Below are 9,000 nucleotides of genomic sequence, written 5' to 3'. Positions count from 1 at the left end.
CCATTTGATCTTAAAGACTAAGGATCAAAAGTGTTATATAGATATTTGAACTTTTATCCAAAAAAGTTATACTCTCTATAAAATTCTAAATAACCTTTCTAACTCTCAATATATATATATATATAATAGATTTTTTTAAGACCTCTCTTTTATTTTACGTATCAAGTTATGGTTTTAATATAACTAGAAATAAGAATGAAATTGAATCTAAATAATTATGCTAAACTATTGAATCTAAATAATTATGCTAAACTGCTACAATCTTTCTCTCACCGTTTATGTATACATTGATCTTTACTTTATCAGTAACGATGATCTTCACTTTGTCAAAAATGTGTCTATAATAAAAGTATGAACAACATTGATGTGCCAATTAATTGTTGCTCCATCTCTCTTATTTTCACTCCATTACTCTAATTATCTTTTTTTATTTTTTATTTCTTACTATATCCCAATTAATTCAACTATGCTATCATGTTTGTACTATTCATGATCATCAAGTCACTACAGTATACAGCAATTTTCACTCAAAGTGTCATTTTTCATCTTTTCTCAATATTGTACTATTTAAAGAGTACTGTATTAATTTACACCCATTTCTCTATAACATACATGTGCAATTAACTGTGTAAACTAACAATCTCCTATAAAACATTCCAATTACAAATCCGTACTTGTTAAAAATTAAGTATGGATTAAAATTTCTAAGAAGACACACACACCACAATCAATAAAATCAAATTAAAGTGAATAGCTCCATAAGAACACTTCCATCAGCTTCCATGTCATTCTCATTTTGCCCATATCCTCCCGAGTGAGGTGGAGGTAGCAGCAACCCCTCAGCCATATTTGCAAGCAATCTCGGCATGCCGAAAACCGCCTCCTCATCCATGAAGAACACTTTTTTCGTCAACAACGTCATTCTTTCCGGTTTCATGTCATCACCGGAAACCTCCTTGGATTGATCTTCCGACACCCGGAAAGCTTCTGCCGCCTCGGTTGCAGCCTTCTGGATGTCCTTGGCATTAGCCGTCGCGGGAACCGGCAGCCGCCATGCTGAGTCAGCAAAATTGAGGCAAGCTAACCGGAGGCCCCTCAACGCTGGCGCCGCCACATCGTGGGCCCGTGCCGCCTTCTCGGCTGTGGGAAATGTCCCCAGCCATATTCTCGACTTCTTGTTCGGCTCCCGGACCTACAAACCCATTTCCCGCCGTTTCTTTGCCTCACTCCCCGGTACACCGGGTGCCGAGTCTCCCGGAACTTCGGATGACTCGAAGCCAAGTTAGCCAACATAACCTCCTTGTCGGAACAATCGGCACGTCCGGTGCAGCAGCCATCGGACACCACCGATGATGATTGCGGAAACTCCGGTGACCAGAAAAATGACCCACATGGAAACGGGTCTGAATAATTAGAAAGGATTTCCATCAAGTAGTAGTAGAAGTGTTAGCTGAAATTAAGTAGCAGTGAATTTGAGTTTGCTTTGGGGGAACAAGTATGAATAACATATGGTGAAGTGAAAGTGAATATATAGAGAGAGATTATAATATTGTATGGATAATGTAACGCCAGTATTATAGGGGTTGGATTGAAATTGAATTTGAAAAGGAGACAGGCTGGGGCTGCCCACGGTTCCAACACAACAAAGTGGGATATTATGATGATGTTGATGTGGTGCCAGCTGTTTTTGGCACCAAGTATTAAGCTAATAGGTCATTGACATGTGTGGTTTCAGGTGACGTGGCCAGTCAACAGGTGACTAATCTTTATCCACATAATTGTATAAATCAACTATAACTATCAAAATCAAAGTCATTTATAAATGGATTTCTTTTTAGGCAAAAGTGAATAAAATATATATATTTAAAAATGAGCAAGTTAGTTTCTATAATTTCAAAAATGAATACTTTGTTCATTTACATTTTATCTCCCACAACTTTCTTTACATAATGTGATACACATGATTAATACTAATACCCTCCAATATGACCGTTATACCCACATCTTCCTAGAAAAAAGCTTTTGCATTCCTTTATTCTAATCAAACTTATTTTTGTTCTCTCGTTCACATTTTGCATCTGGTCTATATGTTCTCACTCTAAGGTCAGTTCATTTAAACATTTATATATATATAAATATATATACTATTTGATTATAATAAGTTGTAATATATATAAATTATTGTTGGACCATATATATATATGTTCATGTATATTTCTTTCACTTCCGTCTTTTTAGCTACTAGAAGAGTTTTTGGAACTAAACTATATCAAATGGTTTGTAATGTAATACAATATAACTGAGAATATAATACAACCATCAAAAGGTATGTAGGTAAAGCCCCTCTTACATATGATTTGAATTTGGCCTCAAAACCTTCCCCATTCCTCACCTTAAAATAGCTTTCAAGGATTCCATTTGTTTGAAACTTTAATAAGTTTCTAGTTAGTTTTGTGCTCTGAATGATTTTTCGTCTTTTTGCCCTTTACTAAACTAGGCCATGAATACAAATGAGTAAGCGTTATAAAAAAAAAATAATAAAAAAAAATATAAATGAGAAAAAAGTTAATGAACACGTGTTCTCCAATTGTGTAGAAAAAACAATGAGTAGGAAACCTATTTGGCCTGAGTTCACATAAACCAGGCAGAGGCCCACATGAGAATTTACAACGCTTAAGTCAATTTAGGGCCATGTAATACCCTAGTATATTATAGAGGGCATTTAAGATATTTTGCCTTTTATTTTTTATTTTTATTTTTTATTAAAAAAGTTAGTTATAGGGGGTAGTGTGGTAAATACACAATGAAATCAGGTGAAAATGGTCGGAGGTGAAATGTAAGAGAGAAAGTTGTTCACTTGAGACTACAGGGACTAACTTGCTCACTTTTATACCACATGGAGGTATTGTGCTCACTTGGTGAAACTTCAGAGTTTTTTTTTGCACTTTTGTCTTCTTTTAATGTAATGGTACGAGGAGACAAATCCCTGGCTGATCATACTAAGTTAAGCTAGGGTAATTTTATTTTGTACAATACTTATATTTCACAGGTGAGTTTGTATACTGTCTCACCTTTGATGTGGGCTAATAAACAATTGACATGTTTTATTTAATTACCAGATTAGATATGGTGATGTATATACTTACTTAGCAAATCAGATATGGTGTGCATGGGTACACAATTTTTTTTCTGTAACATGACAATGTTTAGTAGTTAGTTGAGGGTGGGGGGAAACGAACCTACAATTAATAGGGTGGGGGACACTTTATGGTTGGGCCCTTTTACTACTCGGGCAACACCGTCACACTTTTTTTATAAAAAAGATGGTCGTCAGATTGAGAGTGGCTCGTCGGGTGTTGATGGACTTGCAGAGTACCAACTCGTTATCCTTCCACCGACAGAAGCGGGAGGTACTCGTTGCTCTATGAAACCAGCTTGACATTGTGTCCTTCACTCTAGGGCCCATGAGCCCCAAGCCTTCACCCAAGGCCCATGACCCAACTCCTTACTTGGAGCGGGCGAGCAAGCAATTACACACCATAAGCCTTACCGTCTGGACCAAGCCCAATTCCGATCACCTTTAATGCCCTCACTTGAGTTACAGGCTTGAGTGATGGAAAAAGACAATGTTTATTTTTTATTGATCCACATCAACAGTGAGAACGATGTTTAACCTCACTAATGAAAACCTAAGTACTATCCTTCTATTTTTATTTGAGGTGTTTGGACATTATACATGACATCGTGGGATTGGACTGGATTGAAATTGACAGTCCAATTTCATTTTTCCGAACTACATTTAAACAAAATTTCTTTCAATTCAAGCGGCTTGAAGCATATTATAAATTATTAACATTATAATCAGTTAAAGTAGCTTAAAGTAACATTATATTTTAGATAATATATGTATGCATACAAACGATTTCAAAATTTAATGCATAGCTTTAGTATTCTTTTTATTTGTGAAATTATATTTATTATCATCTTATGTTCACCAAAGTACTTTATAATTTTGAAATTTTAGATACTATGGGTAATCCAAAAACACCTAATGAACTCACAATTTTCAAATTTTAGATAAATTGTGTAATCTATTGTTAAAATTCTTCTTCGTGCTATATAATATATATATATTGTCCACTTTGCGTCCTCTTGATGATAACGATTTTCTAAATGAATATGGTCTATAGTGGAATCACATTTTAAATTATCAATAACTTTAATTATTTCACTTTGATAAATAGATCTAATTGGTAGACCTGAATATTATGACTTTTTGTTGTTTCTAAAGAAATTTGAAATTCGAATTTTCTTTTAAAAGGTAGATGAAATATTAGTGGACCACAATTTTTAATTTTTTTTAAGATATATATTTTTTAATGTATATTTATTTCATTCTTTAATATTAGTTAATTGATTTATTTTTGCACTTTAGAAATATCTTTCAAAAAAAAAAAAAAAAAATCCACACTCAGGGAATGACAAATACGAGTAACAAATATATAGCAGTGGTTAAGTAATTTCTAAGAAGTTTTGTAAGCAGGGCATAGGTGTGAGCTGTCGCATCAAGACAAGACAACCTTTTTTTTATTCATGATGTAGGAACCAACCAACCAACCAATCGTTTGTCAACACGAATTTGACAGATGTCGCCGGTTAGAGGCGTGGTAGTTGGATTCATAGTATAAACTTTATACGCGTAAATGTGCTGACCACGTGGCGTTTTCCAAAGTGTCCAGTTCAGTGTGTTACTATTTCCTGGATTTTGTTTTATATTTTAATGATAACCAAACAGAAATTTGGTGGGTCCAGATGGCATGGTGGTGACGTATACTAACGCCAAGTTATGGGGGACAATTGGATATCCTGGTTTGACTAACTCATGGATGTTCAATTCTGACTAGTGATATAAGGTTTCGAACTTTCGAATATTTATTGATACGCTGCAGACTATAATTTCGGGTATTTTGATGAGCGCAAATCCTCCGTTGTTCCTAACCCAGCGATCCCCACAGTGCAATTTATTTAGGGCACAAATTAATCACGTTTATTGTGGTTATTCTCTCCGTCTCATTTTAGATGTCGGCTTCGAGATTTGTGAGTCACATACTTCGAAACCGATATCTAAAATGGGAGGGAGATAGTATAATCTATAAGGTGAGGTCCTTGGTAACAAGAAATGACTTTTTCAATTAATGATAAATGAGTAAACTTTTTATTAAAAAAAAATAATAATAAAAATAAAAATTGATACATAAACAGAATCCTTAAACAATACAAATAACCAAACTCATCAAATAAAACAAAGCCCTCTCTTCCAAAGAACCCTAAAATGAAGGGGCGAGAGAACCTTTAAATTGCAAACTTTAGGAAAGAAGGAGGTCTAATTTCGCAACAAGTATTTACCTTTCATTCTTGCAAGTATATTTTGTGTGTGAGAGTGTTGTATTTGTTGTTGTGTGTGTGTGTGTGTAGACAGTAAGTGTGGTTGGCTGAGCTAAGTTCGAAAGTTGAAAGTTGTTCTTATTTTTGGCTTAGTGCCATCAGGCCAGATGCCTCCAAGTGGATTAGTTGGATTAAGATCATTTGATGAAAATCCATCTTCTAATTTTTTAAAATATCCATTTTTCTAACACTAGTTCACAATGAAGCAACTTTACCATTGCATTCAGAAACGCTTCAAATTTAGTAATATTGTAGTAATCAAAATTCATATAGTATATTATACAAATTAATAAATTTAAAAAAACTCTAAGACATAAAATGTGGACATTAACGTCCTTTTGTACGTCAACAATTTCTATATTTAGTTTCAGTTTCATATGAAGCAGAAACCGTAGAGCCCAAGGTTTCAGCCAAGGAAATCTTGGTAATTTTGAAGCATACAGCTAGTCTATTAATGTGAGAATTTAATAGTTTACTTGAGTATGATGATTTTCAGGAAATGATACAAAACTCAAGTACAAAGTAGATTCATGGAATTAAATGTTCAATCTCAAATATTAATCAAGCTCATGACAATGGAATTCAAAGTTGAAGGTCATCTTCAAGACCAATGGGCTAAGGGGTTGGTGAGAGGTAGGTCCTTGTAAAATATGTGTCGGATGATAATTCAAAAGCTCAACCCTTAGGAATTAAAAACAAGGATCTAAGCTTTAAAGTTAAATAAAATGTTTTTAAGGGTCCTAGTAAAAATGACTTAGCCCATACACTCAAGCTTAGATTTACTTAATAGCCAAAAAAAAAAAAAGCAAAAAGAGTTTTTGGTGAAAAACCATAGAGCAATCTTAGATCTCACGGTCCATTCTCCATCAAGTACTGATCCAAATCAAAAGACTACATTGGACATCATAGGCTGATTGTTGATTATTACGGCAGATCTTATTAGTTTTATGTATGCTGTTTAAAAGTTACAGGTTAAAAATCCAACCTGCATATAATCATAATGGAAGAATATTTCTAAGGACCATAGATCATCAAAGTGCTTTTTTGCCTGAATGCCGTTAGATAAATGTATTTTGAGTTGTATTAACTACAAATACTATAACGATTAAAGCAAATTAAGGGTGATAGGTATATTTAGTGGCTGAGATGTTTCAAAATAAGTGACAGGACTAAGTCACACAAATTTCTCAATACATGGATGTTGCTTCCGTTCCCAAGAGCAACGCTCTCTGACTTAAATTTCTCCTTTATGTAACGTGAGGATGAGGATAAAATACTGACAAACTTAGCCTCAGCCTTTTCACACAAACACATAGCAAATGTGCTTTTTCACACACGCACACAAGGTGTATATATATATATAAGCAAGCAGACTTTGATCGTTAAGTACACAGCAATATTCACTCAAAATGTCATTTTTCTTCTTTTCTCAATATTACATCCATTTCTCTATAGAACATACATGTGCAATGAACTACGTAAACTAACAATCTCCTCTAAAATATTCCAATTACAAATCCGTACTCGTAAAAATTAAGTACGAATTAAAATTTCTAACAAGCCAAAACACACTACAACCAATGAAATCAAAATAAATTGAATCAAATTAATTAAATTGAATAGCTCCATAAGAACACTTCAGCATAAGCAAATTAAATTGAATAGCTCCATAAGAACACTTCAGCATCAGCTTCCATGTCATCATTCTCATTGTGCCCATATCCACCAGAGTGAGGTGGAGGTAGCATCAACCCCTCAGCCATATTTGCAAGCAATCCCGGCATGCCGAAAACCGCCTCCTCATCCATGAACAACACTTTCTCCGGCAATGTCATCGTTCTTTCCGGCCTCATGTCATCACCGGAAACCTCGTTGGATTGATCGTCTTCCGACACCCGGAAAGCTTCTGCCGCTTCCGCTGCAGCCTTCTGGATATCCTTAACATTGGCCGATGCCGGTACAGGCAGCCGCCAAACCGAGTCAGCAAAAATTGAGACAAGCCAACCGGCGGCCCCTCAGCGCTAGCGCCGCCACGTCATGGGCCCGTGCAGCCATCTCCACCGTGGGGAACGTCCCCAGCCATATTCTCGACTTCTTGTTCGGCTCCCGGACCTCGCACACCCATTTCCCGCCGTTCCTCCGCCTCACACCCCGGTACACTGGGTGCCGAGTCTCCCGGAACTTCTTCCGCCCAGCTCGCTTCTTCGGATGACTCGAAGCCAACATAACCTCCTCGTCGGAATAATTGGCACGGCCCGTGCTGCAGCCATCAGACACCACAGATGATGATTCCGGTGAATAATTAGAAAGGATTTCCATGAACTAGTAGTAGGAAGTAGTAGTAGTAGTAGTAGAAGTTTTAGTTGAAAAATTAAGTGGTAGTGGGTTTGATGAAGTGAAAATGAATATATATAGAGAGATGATAATGTAAGACACGGTTCCAACACAACAAAATGGGATATTATTGATGTGGTGCCAGCTGTTTTTGGCACCTAAGTTGTAACCTAATAGGTCATTGCCATGTGTTATTTCAGGTGACGAGGCCAGTCAACAGGTGACGTGATCTTTATCCACACAATTCTATGAATCAACTATAACCGCCAAAATCAAATTCATTTATAAATGGATTTCTTTTTCTGTAATGGTACGAGGAGACAAATTCATGGCTGATCGTACTAAGTTAAGCTAGGGTAATTTTATTTTGGACATTACTTAGAGTCCCACGGGTGAAATTGTAACAGCCCTTGATTCACATTAGTGATGAGAACTAAACATAAATTCCCTAATGAAATTCTTAAGTATTATTATTTTTTTATTTTTGTTTGAATTGTTTGGACATGGTACATGACATACTGGGATTTTATTGGATTGGAATTGATACTCCAATTTCAATTTTTTTTTTTTTCAGCATTTAAACAAAATTTCTTTCAGAAATTTTTAACATTATAATAAGTTAAAGTAACTTAAAGTTGCATTATATTTTAGATAATATATATGCATACGTATAATTTCAAAATTTAACACATAACTTTAGTATTCCTTTTAGCTACTAGAAGAGTTTTTGGAACTAAACTATATCAAATGGTTTGTAATGTAATACAATATAGCTGAGGATATAATACAACCATCAAAAGGTACGTAGTTAAAGCCCCTCTTACATATGATTTGAATTTGGCCTCAAAACCTTTCTCATTCCTCACCTTAAAATAGCTTTCAAGGATTCCATTTGTTTGAAACTTTAATAAGTTTCTAGTTAGTTTTGTGCTCCGAATGATTTTTCGTCTTTTTGCCCTTTACTAAACTAGGCCACGAATACAAATAAGTAAGCGTTATAATAAAAAAAAATATAAATGAGAAAAAAGTTAATGAACACGTGTTCTCCAATTCTGTAGAAAAAAACAAGGAGTAGGAAACCTATTTGGCCTGAGTTCACATAAACCAAACAGAGGCCCACATGAGAATTTACAACACTTAAGTCAATTTAGGCCCATGTAATATCCTAATTTATTATAGAGGGCATTTAAGATATTTTGCCTTTTATTTTTATTTTTATTA

At 35.1% G+C, this 9,000-nt stretch overlaps 2 pseudogenes; both read right to left on the bottom strand.

Annotated features, from left to right (window-relative positions):
- Positions 1–402: 402 nt before the first annotated feature.
- Positions 403–1,554, bottom strand: LOC132271866 (dehydration-responsive element-binding protein 1D-like; annotated as a pseudogene).
- Positions 1,555–6,905: 5,351 nt separating this feature from the next.
- On the bottom strand, positions 6,906–7,803 carry LOC132271867 (dehydration-responsive element-binding protein 1B-like; annotated as a pseudogene).
- Between the last annotated feature and the right edge of the window lie 1,197 nt (positions 7,804–9,000).

This window comes from Cornus florida, unplaced genomic scaffold, assembly GCF_030987335.1.
Source record: "Cornus florida cultivar Cherokee Brave unplaced genomic scaffold, ASM3098733v1 CherokeeBrave_3.0.0_Hap2_Chr08, whole genome shotgun sequence".
Lineage (NCBI taxonomy): Eukaryota > Viridiplantae > Streptophyta > Magnoliopsida > Cornales > Cornaceae > Cornus > Cornus florida.
This window is presented reverse-complemented; position numbering and strand designations above follow the sequence as displayed.